Below are 13,142 nucleotides of genomic sequence, written 5' to 3' on the forward strand. Positions count from 1 at the left end.
AATAATCCTAAAAATATTATTTGCAAGTTTTCCGTATCACGGAAATTAACACGATTAAACTTTTGGGGTAAAGTTAGCGGCAAATAACAACACTGAAATTCGATATCTGTTTAATTAAATATCGAAACTTCCTCAATCAAGGAGATAATTATCAATATTACCGAGATAAATTTTAATTCACGATGGTACACCGCAGTAGGTACATTCGCGAGTGGAGAAATGAAAAATACTTATATAAAGATTTAAACACTCACATCTTGTACTAATGTACTCCCTTGCAGGGGTAGGCAGTAGGGGTGCATTGCTGCACCCACTTTTCGCCAGTGTTTATGTTAGTCCCAATGTAATAGGGGGCGGGCCTATTGCCATTTTACGGACACATTCAAGACACGAGAAAAAATATCGGTGTTTAAACAAATATCTGTCCCGGCCGGGAATCGAACGCGGGACCTTCGGCACCAGAGTCAGCGTTGCTAACCGCTGCGCCATCCGGTCGTCTAAATGAAAAATATGGTGGCAACATCGTGTTTGTTTAAGTGAGGCTGTGCGAACTGCGTAGGCGGCTATAATTTATTAGCGAAGATAAATTTCACCCCTTAACGTACCAAGAGAGGGTACAAAACATATTACCCGTATTGATGATATCGGCGAGTAGGGGAGCGGAACAATTTATGGATTAATCTCTCCACAGAAATTGAAACTGTTAGCTTGGTACTATAGAAGATGCTGAAAATAAGACACTGAGGAAGTTTGAAGTAAAATACTTTTATAAGAAACACAAACTATTCAAAAAGGAATCTAATAACAAAACATAAATCCATAAAAGTTATTCTTGTTTTTTTCTGCCATCTTGAATGAATGCATGAATGAATCGAGTGACCGGCCAGTTAATGCGAATCACAGACAATATAGAAACTAAATGAACTAAAGAACAACTCCTAGAGTAATCCGGCCAGACCTATGATGAAATAAGTAGCTTGATATTAGTAAAGAATAGCATTGGTAAATTTAAACGCTAACAGTCGGCCGTCCTGTTATTGGGAATGTCCCCATTCCCTGTCGGCCATTCGAACGCTAACTAACAAGTTCTAAATGTATGTTAACAAACTGAATGAATTAGCAAAATTAATAAAGTTATTATATCTATGCGGTGATATTAAATGCACTTAGCAATCATAATTAAAAACAAAACTCAAAGAGACTATAAGTAATTAGTAAACCATATTCCGGCTGTTCGTATTGATGTACTTAATGTTGGTCTGACGCTGGTCTGCTACGCGGCAACGTTGCTAGGTGAATTTTTGGTCGGCTACACTGTATGTTCATTGTTCCTCAGAATCTGAAATAGGTACACAAATTATATATTAATAGTTGTTTTTTTTTTTTTGTTGTTTATTGTTCTACTGCTGGACAGTGCGCTCCTTATTAGTGTTCTACTGCTGGACAATGGCCTCCTTATTGTTGTTCTACTGCTGGACAATGGCCTTCTTATTAGTGTTCTACTGCTGGACAATGGCCTCGGAGCAGAATAAGTCAAATTAATTCGTACGAGTAGGTACATTAAATAGTGATTATTTGAATATTGATATGATTTTGTTTCTGATATAATTTTAAAATTTAAACATAATCTTTATTTATTTTGAGTAACATTAAAGTGAAAGAAAGTATTATTATACTTAATAAGAGTATTATAAGAAATATAGGCTCAGTTTACATATAAAATGTCACTAGTATTGTGGGCACCGCTTGTGCTTCGGCATACCAGTCACAACCCAGTGTGAGTACCGCTTGCACATCGGCATACCAACCACATATACTCGGACAACATACTTACTCTTTATCAGATAAATAGTATAGTTTTTATTTATATCTGTGTTGTTGACGTTATGTGATTCACACCAAGGTAGAGACTTAGGTATAAAGCTTCCACTATGTTTTTGTTTTTATGACGCTTCCTTATGTCTGGTAAGTAAAGTTAGTTTTCCTTTGTAGTCATCAAAATGTATAGGATTTCAACTGTCCAAAAACCAATAATATAATGGACAGAGTATAATTGAAATTTTCACACTGTAGTTTGAGTTTTAAAATTCACAAAATGTAAGCACTTTTAGATTGAAATCAATGTGAGACTGAGCATTGCTATGTATGGAAGCTGGTCAGTAGTTAGTTTTATTTATATTTTAGTATTACCAAGTTATGGAAAAACCAATAAAGAAGAGAGAGAATATTCCAGGTTCCGCAATTTGTTTGTTGTTAGACATTTGTAAGATAGTATTATGATAATGCATGGGATATAATCCTGTTTAAGTTAATCTAATAAAGATGAAGGGTTTTGCTAAGTCAAGGAATACAAATATTGTTTTCTAAAATTGCTTATAATCATAATATAAATTATTATATTTTATATATATATTTATATTTAGTATCCATCCATCCATGTACCCGTGCAGATACATCAGCTGTCCGACACCCATAACACAGGTTCTGCCTAGCTTGGGGTCGGATGGCCGTGTGTGAGATGTCCCCACATATTATTATTATCATTGCAACTATGTTGGTGTTACATTAGTTATAATTCTAAGTAAGTACATATAATTTCCATTATCATAGTCTCCGATACGAGATAACAACTTTTCCTTAAATCTCAACCAAGCGGTAGGTACTTAAAAATACAAAATATAACACTTTATAAACATTAAAGTTGTAATATACCTATGGTTATTTATATTTATTTAGCAGATCATGAATAAAGTATTCAAAACTTAGGCATCTAGTGGTATTTACCAACAGAATAATAACATGTATTTATACTTAATGTTCTTAGACTACGGAAATAATGTTATCAGATTTAAAAGTTGTCTGAGACGTCCAGCCTTCTTAAAGGTGTTGGAAAAGACCCATATTGAAGCTAATATGGATAACAATATGTCATAAAATGGGTGATTGCATGTACATTCACTCTCACTCAGCACAAAAGGTAAACAATCTTTGTGTGTCCTTATTAATAAAAATACAATTAAACTAATTAACTAAAGCCAAAATACTTACTTTTCCACCTTTATACATATATGAAGTTGCATTGTTTGTAAAACAAATCCAAATCTGTTTGTCAAAGTCTCCCAGATTCTTAAAAGGTTAATAAGGTAGTTCACAATATATTAATAACGTAAGTTTTCCGTCGTAAAAACAGCATTGATGAAGAAAAAAACATATTGTGTATGAGTCCAAAATTAGTTTCAATAAAATTCCCAATTAGGTACTGTGGAAGTCCACAGTTTATGTTATGATTTGTTTCAAAAGGAATTATATGAATTACTAGTAGGAAAATGCTCATTATTATACATAAATATTATTTGACTGATGATACACTATGACATTATAAAATTAATAATGTTATTCAATATTGATATTTATTAATTGAGGCATTATTGTACTTGTATTAACACAATTTATTAAGTAATTATTTATTGTACCTAATGTTTTAATTATGGAGATAGCATGTGTGCATGATTTGTACATCTGTGACCAGATAGAACAGAGAGATCTCAATATTGTGCTGAACACCTGTTATTCATACATTACCTATGTTCACAAATAAAGAATTGAATAAATGGTTTAATTACGAAATCATTCATTCTATGCATTTCATGTGCATTTATGTTTCATTTCATAAATTAGTTTTTAAATTAATTCAAGTAAAAAGACACTCCAAGGCCGCTCAAGATCCGCGCCAAGCAAGAAAAAATACATTATACGTCTTGGATTTTGCGGATATTACTAATAGTATTAATTAATACTTCTGATTTGACCTGCCTGTTGCGACGTGAATATCTATGGATTACACAGAATAGACTGTGCTATTTGATCCTTTTGGACATTGTTTATATCCTGACTTGTTTAAAATACAGGTACGTACTTACTATCCACAATAATATTCTGACGCAAGAAAGTTAGTAATGTAATGCTAAACCTTTACAATAATAAATGAATGTAACATTAAAATGCAATACAGGTTTGCAGGCCATGATTAAATAGGTACTAAATGGTAATTTAATGTTCTCGACTAATCTCTGTATTTGACTTTCATATATATTACTTATATTATTAGGACATCCTTATCTTTCCTCTTAAAAGTATTTCCTAAAGAAAGAAGTTCAACAAAATTTTACAGTTTGCGAGCCAGGTCGAACGGCCTGGGTGGTATGATAACTAATAGGTATATTGGAGTATTGTTTATCTATTGTCTCAATGGTGAGGCATTCAATGTATAGTTTTAATTCATATGTTGTATTTTTTTGTTTTATCATGTATTCGAAAATAAGAAAACAAATGACAGAAAATAATGTAAGCATGCGGGTAAAATAAAATTATATATCTGAGAAGTTCTAAAATAGATGATGCATGCACCTTCACTAAGGCACCAATAAAAGCATACACGCACGCAAAACATTTTCGTCAACAGATAGCATACAGAAGAAAAATCAAACGCTCTTACGTACGTGTCCAACTCCAGCTGATGGAATAGAGAGAAAACTTCGCCACAGATTATGGATTTTGCATTTGTATCACTTTCTGAGTCTTTTCTTAGCCATGAAAACTCATTTTCCCAAAGTTGTGTGTACTTCTGTGTCCTTTTTCTTCGTCAAAACTTTTCAATTTTTAGATGGGGTGCTTGCGTTATTATTATCAGTACAGGATGCTTGATCGGCGTTATCATGTTTATCAATCACGTCATGACGAATGGATAAAAGTATTCCAAACAAACAAAAGCAAAGTCACAAACAAAACAAAACAAGCCTCAAAACTTCTCAAAATAACTTGTCACATGTGACATTTGACGTTTGTAATGACATTAGTGGCTGCGTTCAAGATCGTCCAAAGTAAATAGTCGACTTTTTTTTTTTTTTTGGTTTTGATTATGTGTTTTTGCCTAATTATATGAATAGTAAAAATGTGTAAAAAAAAGGGGTATTTTAGCGTACTCTATTAGTGTTATAGATAGATAGATTATCGAGCACGCTTAAATGATATAGAGTAATAGAGTACAATACTCTAAAGGACGGTTTCGTCAGTTCATGCTAAAATTCAGTTATTACTTGATCAATTGAATCAAAGACGCAAATAAACTTTTGATTATTAATTATTGATTGACTTGCTACAGTTGCTACTGCTAATTCACAATAATGGGAGGAATTGCGAATTCTCCATTTTGCATTTAGGCCTAATACGCACGCGATATTTCAAATAAAGTACTGCAGCATTCACTGTTGCTGTTTGCAAGACAACGATTTTAATACATAACTACCTTATAAAGCTGTGTTTTGCACTTTTCGATATTGAAATTAATCACAATGATAAAATTTTCGCCGAATATAGCGTGATGATCGCGTTTTTACCTTTTATAACCTTATTTGGACTTTACGTGATATTAATTTCTTAAGATAGTGGTTAATGATGCGTAAATTAATTTTCAGTGATCATAGAAACTGCATATTGTTATATAGATAACAATTTTCATAACTAAGCACAGAAATAAAGTCACTTACCGGTGGGCGTAGACTTACTCATCTCAATTCTGAAATGTTAGCTTGGTACTATAGAAGATGCTGAAAATAAGACACTGAGGAAGTTTGAAGTAAAATACTTTTATAAGAAACACAAACTATTCAAAAAGGAATCTAATAACAAAACATAAATCCATAAAAGTTATTCTTGTTTTTTTCTGCCATCTTGAATGAATGCATGAATGAATCGAGTGACCGGCCAGTTAATGCGAATCACAGACAATATAGAAACTAAATGAACTAAAGAACAACTCCTAGAGTAATCCGGCCAGACCTATGATGAAATAAGTAGCTTGATATTAGTAAAGAATAGCATTGGTAAATTTAAACGCTAACAAAACCTCGTGACTAGAAAACATTGCGTTCTCACAATTTTTATGCACTAAGTTATTTGATGCCATGCACTCACTTAACTACTATAATAAGCTGAATCTATGTAGGTTCGAAAGCAGCCATGAAGAAGAAAAAGGGTACTTCAAAAATCACCTGACCAACAAAGTTAGTATGGAAAAGCGAATTTCCCCAAGTCGTAAAACATAATTTGAGTTTGAATATCTTATAGGTCTTTGCATGACTAGTGGTCGTACAAACTGTAACAAGTTTCAGTATCACTAGGTTAAGCAAAAAATATATTGTAAACTTTTGTAATTAAATAAATAATAATAATAATAATAATAATAATAAAACGGTATAACTATGCTTATTAGCAAAGCGCCTGTTATGGAAATAGTGTACGATTTTATTTCAAATCATTTAAGGGGGTTCGTATTTCAGCGGAAATGAAGCATGAGAGAACGTAATTAAGGGTAGTGGGTTAATTCGCATCTCACGTGACCGTATGAATTAATGGTTTCCGCAACAGCTTTTACATGACCATGAAAAACACAAATACAATGAAGCAAACGTGAGAGATTAAAATACTTACATATTATTATTATTTAAGGTGAAGTGTAAGGGCAAATAGCCCCGCCAATTGAAAAAAAAACATAACTTCCTTTTGAAAACGCTTTCAAACGGTAGCCCCAAATGTAACCTTCTCGGGACAATCCCTAATAATTCTATCCCGTTATCCACATAAACTATTCCAAGCAATTTTTTGTAATTGCAATAAGTATAAAACTCATAATATCTAGTCTAAAAGTCAAGTTATCGAGAAAGTTTGTACACAGGTTTAACCAACTGATTAAATAAAGTACCTAATAAAATAACTAATTAAAAAAAAAAAAACGCATTGTCCAAGATTACCAAATAAAGCTGGTCAATCCATGTTTGGATCAGCAGTACAACCAATATATGCAATGTGCATGTCCTCATCCGAATTCTACTTGAACGTTTCTATTAAACTAAGAAGTTACACGGTTTGTAGCAGATTGTGAACCCGTTTCGGCAACGAGAACAATTAAAAGCAAACGCTTCGTACGGTTATAGGATAACTGCATTTGTAGCCAGAGGGTTATTCTGGCTCGTCAAAAAACGAAAGCTTGAGAGCTGTGATGCAATAAAAAAAAACACTCACACCTTGTATAGTGCGACCAACTTATCTGTTCCGGGAGAGCGAACTAAATTGATCCATATCTCATAACTTACCTATGAATTATATATTCATATTGATTAGATAGGTTTATAAAAACTGCAAGGGTGAATTACCACTACAGGCTAACTTAAACTCTTATAGAATCAAGAAATATTAGACATATACGTGAGCTCTCACCGGAACAGATAAGTTTGTGGCACTATACTAATGTACTCCCTTGCGGAGTAGACAGAAGTGCATTGCTGCACCCACTTTTCGCCAGTGTTATATTAGTCCCAATGTAATTGCCATTTTACGGGCACATCCAAGACCCGAAAACAAATATCTGTGTTTAAACAAATATCTGCCCCAGTCGGGAATCGAACCCTTCGGCTCAGTAGTCAGGGCCACTAACCACTACGCCATTCGACCGTCTATACTTTTAATACAACGATATAAAGTCGTGGTAAGCGCAGCGCGCTCTGTAAATTTGTTTTTTTGTAAGGTAGAATTACCCCCCTGTGCGCCTGTGTACCTCAACACAAAGTCACAAAGTGGAATGCTTAAGCAGAAAATTCGATCTTATAAGTGGGAAGTACAGTTTGTTATTGTTTGGCATTCAGTGATCTGTACCTATAGGTATCCGACTGTACCTACCTATTGCGTATGCACTTACAGGATGTTTTGGGAATTGCACGTTTACCATAGGATTTGGCTAATATCCTTTAGTTTTATACGTGTGCTGATTTGTAAATGGTTTATTTTTAATATAACAAACACTATATAAAGAAGCCGCTGCGCTGTGTGTGTTTGTGTAGGAGGCGAATCAGATTAAATATTTTCCAAACTTTCTGTGGGTGGTCTTCAGGCATCCATTGTGGGCCGAATTGTGAAGCATTAAAAACAAATTTGATAGTAACTATATGCGGTCTTTTACAAAAGTAACAAGACCCATGTACAACAGATGTTTAGAACTGTGTTTCTTATTCATGTGTTAATTTTAAGGACCATGACAAACGCTATAAGTTTTTCTGTAGTAAAGGTTTACCCACTTTTACGAGGTGACTGGCCAACTTTACAAGGTGTAATGTAACATGTTACACAGCGAAAATTCGTGCAGTCAGTAGCTACGTAGTGTTAAGTGGAAACCAGCGAGCAACGTACCGATTTTACAACCCAGCGTTGCGTAACATGCTCGTTGGGAATGTTACATTACAGTCCGTAACGTTGGTCAGTACCCACCTTAATGCGTTCTCAGTGTGTGCGTGTGTGTTTGTGTATGTGAATTGTGTTAACTGCTGATGTTCCTTATTTAAATAAATTAATAAACTCAGAATTGGTGTTATAATAAAAATCGCTACCTATCTTTTAAAAAAATAAGTAATTAAAAAAAATGTTTAAGACATACACGTCAAAATGTTACAAGTGACAAGGGCCCCTGTAATAGGTGAAATAGCTGTTATACTGGGTACCCCGCCCATCCCTAGTAGTCATTTACAATGTGAAATGGACAACATTTCAAAAAACTAAAGCTGCTATAAATCGAAAACCGTTTCGAGATTTAGCTCTAAAGGCCACAACAAAAATGTTTTTGTATTTTTTGGATGTATCATTTTCGAGAAAATCATAAAATAGTAAAAAAGTGCTGATGACGTCATGCATCAGGTGCGATGCATTTTGATGATCAAAGCCCATAGATTTAAAAACAAAGTAACTGTCACTTTCATTTTTGATTGACGTTGACGTTTTATCGTGACGTTGTTGTTTATTTGGGTCATTTTCATTAATTCTGTTCTGACACTTTCTGACTATTTTTTTTTATTTATTATTAAGAGATGACCTCTATATAATATGTCCCAGAGCATGCCACCGCCTACACAGTTGAAAAAATGCTTCTGCTTATTTTTTTACATGATAAGTACCTACTTTCCATCATCAGAAATATCAATGTCATTTGAAAATGACCCATTTGTTGGTTGGCATGTAAACAAAGTATAAATGTCACTTGTCAGTGTCATTTATGTTTTTTTTCGAGACTCAGGCAATAGACAAAAATAAAAATTTAGCCTTATATGTGACGCCACTTCCGGTTTTAAAATAATTAACTTTAAAGTTAAAAATAAAATGCAAAAATTAATGTATATACAAAATAAAAAAATACGGGTTCACTAATTTTCTATAAACTTTCCGAATAGCTAATAAAAATATAGGGTAAAGAAAATGAAATGTTGTCCATTGAACAATAGGGTAGGTACGGTAGGTATCTATAAATATCGTGTCAGTGCACCTAAATCAAGCTGTCTTCTGGTATCTCACTGACTAAATTCCACGATTCTATTCTATTCTATTCTCTGTGGGGTTGTAAGTACCTGACCTGCACCTGGCTCTCTCGAGTGGAACCTTTGTGCATATCCCCAAGGTCTAAACTGCCTTCCTAAGCTTGGACCATTTCCCACCACGCTGGTCCACTGCGGGATTATGGGTTCACATATCTAGATGTGCTAGATCTAGATATGAAGGTTTCCTCACGATGTTTTCCTTCACCGTAAGAGCGATGGTATACATTGTACTTAAGTTAAAAGAACTCATTGGTACATGTCAGCGCCGGGATTCGAACCCGCATCTCTGGCGTGAGAAGCGGTTGCTTACCCGACTGAGCTACCACCGCTCTAAAATAAAATCCATCATGTTTTTGCTCGCCTGTATTGCCTAGCTGTCTCTGATATTTTTCTGTTTATAAAACCAGTTTGCTCTTTTGCAAAGCAGGGTTCACCTCTGCGCCTTGCTGCCAAAGCAAAGAGCGACAAAGCAAACCTTCTGGCGAAATTCGTCTTCCATTTTGTGGTTGATGAAATACGCGGGCTCGTACAAAATAGGTATATAGGTGGTATTTTTAAATTAGATAAATTACATACATATAGGTACAATATAAATAACTTATTATGTTGACGACTGTAATTCCCGAAGGGATAGTTAGAGATGACTCGCAAGCGACTGAATATTAAATTTATTATGATAAATTATTTATTTAGATTTAAAGAAGTTTGAGAAGTTCTCATGATAGATCGAGCTTTGCCTAAATGGTAGTATAGTTAGATGTACATAGTAATAAAACTTAAAAGTATTGAAGTATGAAACTGCTAAGTATTCTGAATTACCGTATGAGCGAAGCAATTCAAATGATTATTATAAAAGTCAAATGGATCATGTCATCAACATCATCCAGTAATACGGCACTGTTCATACTTCCCTTCTTCATCCAACATCTAACCACAATCGACTTAATTTCTAAGATATGGCTGACACATTCAAATCCTGTCCATACCTTCCAAAACAACATAATATAAGTACACATAAATGATAATATAATTCTTATATTTCTACATCCTTACACGCCTTCATTTATTCGGTAAAATGTAATGCTCTGCAACACAGGCGGAATTCAATAATGTTAAATCGTATTGCGGATTTCAATACGACGCCGCTGCACGGCTCACCTTTGTCCACAAATCGGTGAATGTATAAAAAGGACTGTTTGCAGCAGGGATGTGAGCTAAAAAGCTACATTTACTATTATATTATTTCATAGCTGATTAATTTTGTAACGTTTTTATCTGGAACGAGTTAAAATTTCAAGTGGTATACCTACAATCCTACTAACGTTATTAAGGCGTAAGTTTAACAAAAATCAACCATGGAAGGGTTGTTTTTTGTTACTCTTTTGATATGTGGCATGTATTGTAACGGAACATAGTCCGTCCGTAGCAGACTTATACATTATGTATAGATTGGCGAAATTTTTATTATAAGCAAAATAAGACTATACGCTGGTTGGAAAACACAACCATACCGCGATGTAGAAATGCCACACTAGTGCCATCTAATGGGTTAGACTCGATGATGCATTTCCTTATATGGTAATGTTCGGGGGCTGTTGTGTCGTTCGAATCGACAGATACCTAGAATAAGTACAAGTCTTATTGTTGACGCTTAGAGTTTAAAGAGATATCATACTAGATTCGGTTATATTATGTTTCAACCGTTTATACGGCTCTGTTAATTATTGTTTGATTATTGAAATGAATGACGCCATAGTTATAAGTTATTATTATGAGGATCAGATTTGCACAACACTAATTTACGCGACACTTTACGTACTACGCCTCCTTGACGCTCAACTGAGTATCTTTTAGTTCTAATTAATTGAATCAGGACTTAAAATTAATAAATACTAGTTAAATAATAATAATATTAATTATCAATAATTATAGAACAATAGTTCATCGGTTTATTACCTTAAAAATATTTAATAGTTGTGTTATTGTCTAGCTCAGTGGCGCCACCTGTAGTCTAGGATCTTAGGGATGGGGTGGAATCGATAAAGTTCGATGGATGAACCGAAAAAAAAAAAAGAGAAAAAAGAAAAGGGAGTCGATGGTCAGGGAGGCTATAAATAGGCTTCGGGAAGAAAACTCGCCCTTGGGCTTCTCGTGGAGTTTCGGGTGATAGGATGGAGCGTTTGCATGTGGGAGTGATAGTGGACGTGGATTTTATGGCGGGGTGGTTTTGCAGCTTCGACCGGCCGGCGGCGGCGCCTCAGGATCCTCAGCTAAGTGTCGATAATATTTTGTCATAACCACTATTTAGAGGTATCACAGCATATCTATACTTCACCCCATTCTTTATATTAGAATATCTATCTACTTACTTTGTTCTGGTTTCAAAATTAGAATATTTTTCATAACCTAAAAATCCAATTGTTCCCCATTATTTATTGTTAAGCTTCTTGGCCATTTTGAAATTGAAGACTGCTAGGGTACCTAGGCTTATTAGGAGAGACCCAAGGAAACCACCTTTTACTTCATCAATCAGCCTTAAAGATTCTATCACATAAAACAATCAATTTACAAGCATAAGTACATTCGACTATGGGAAAATTACCCCACTTGTTTCATCAAGCTATGTTTGTTTACCTGGAAGGAATAAACTTAGTTACTTATATCAATATAGTACAGATATTGAATAGTATGTTCTATTGAGATGATGGCTAATGAGTCAAGTATTTAAGTATGTTACTTTTACTCACAGCAATCTATCTACCTGAAATTGTTTCACCCAGCAGTCTTTGCATACCCAGTAAAGAACAGTAATTAGCATAATACAGACCATTAGGTGTACCTATGTTTCATTGTGGTGGATCATAACCTATGTTCCAACATATTTGGTTTACAAACTTACTAGGCTTGCACAACAATCTGAATAAGTACCTAAGTAATAATAATGGATGATTCATCAGATATATAACATAATTATGTGGAATCCTATTCAGTGATAAGTGCTTGCAATTTAAGTAAATCTATTAGGTAACATATTAGATAATTCTGAAATTGTTTAGGTTACAAGAAGATTCATATTCCTAGGTAGTCGGTACTTATTTACTTATCTCCTGAGATACACAATATAAACTTATTTCTACCAACTCCATCTAGTTCTCATGTAAGCATGTACTTATCTATTCAGTCTTGAAACCAGAATGAAGAATATGCTTCAGGTTATTCATATTAAGCTATGAATCTATTTAGCAAAATTATATTCTTATTTGAATCAGCATTTCTATTTAGTACTTAAGTAATTTAAAATCTACAGCTAGCTCAACCTACTTTGATTCTCTAAGAGTGGTTATTATAAACATTACTTATTACTTGTATTCTTAATATTTGAAATGATTTTAAACATTTTTCCACCGGGATGAAAATTGGCTGGACCATATTTTCATAAAATACTATGTTTCTACTTGAATAATTATTGTGTGTACTTGTGTGATTCACTAGTTTAATGATTCTCTATGGTTTTATTATGGGTTTAGCTACACTTGGTAAATTCAGGTATTTGAAGTATTGTTTATCATAAAAGAAAAACATACTTAACAATTAGGCAGCAACAAAACCAACAAACATTTAAGGGACACCAGTGTTATACTTACTTGCTAGGTACTTGATACTAGGAACATTGTGTAAAATGTGGGATTGTATAAAATGCATTTCATCTTCAAACCACTTAGAAGC

At 34.0% G+C, this 13,142-nt stretch overlaps 1 long non-coding RNA gene across 1 annotated transcript; it reads right to left on the bottom strand.

The window, feature by feature from the left end:
* Positions 1-1,114: 1,114 nt before the first annotated feature.
* LOC125488985 lies at positions 1,115-5,110 on the bottom strand. Its single transcript, XR_007266642.1, has 2 exons — positions 4,500-5,110; positions 1,115-1,339 (listed from the first exon to the last, which is right to left on the bottom strand). It is a non-coding gene; the product is annotated as an uncharacterized LOC125488985 (long non-coding RNA).
* Between the last annotated feature and the right edge of the window lie 8,032 nt (positions 5,111-13,142).

The sequence above is a fragment of the Plutella xylostella genome, chromosome 9 (genome assembly GCF_932276165.1).
Source record: "Plutella xylostella chromosome 9, ilPluXylo3.1, whole genome shotgun sequence".
Taxonomy (NCBI): domain Eukaryota; kingdom Metazoa; phylum Arthropoda; class Insecta; order Lepidoptera; family Plutellidae; genus Plutella; species Plutella xylostella.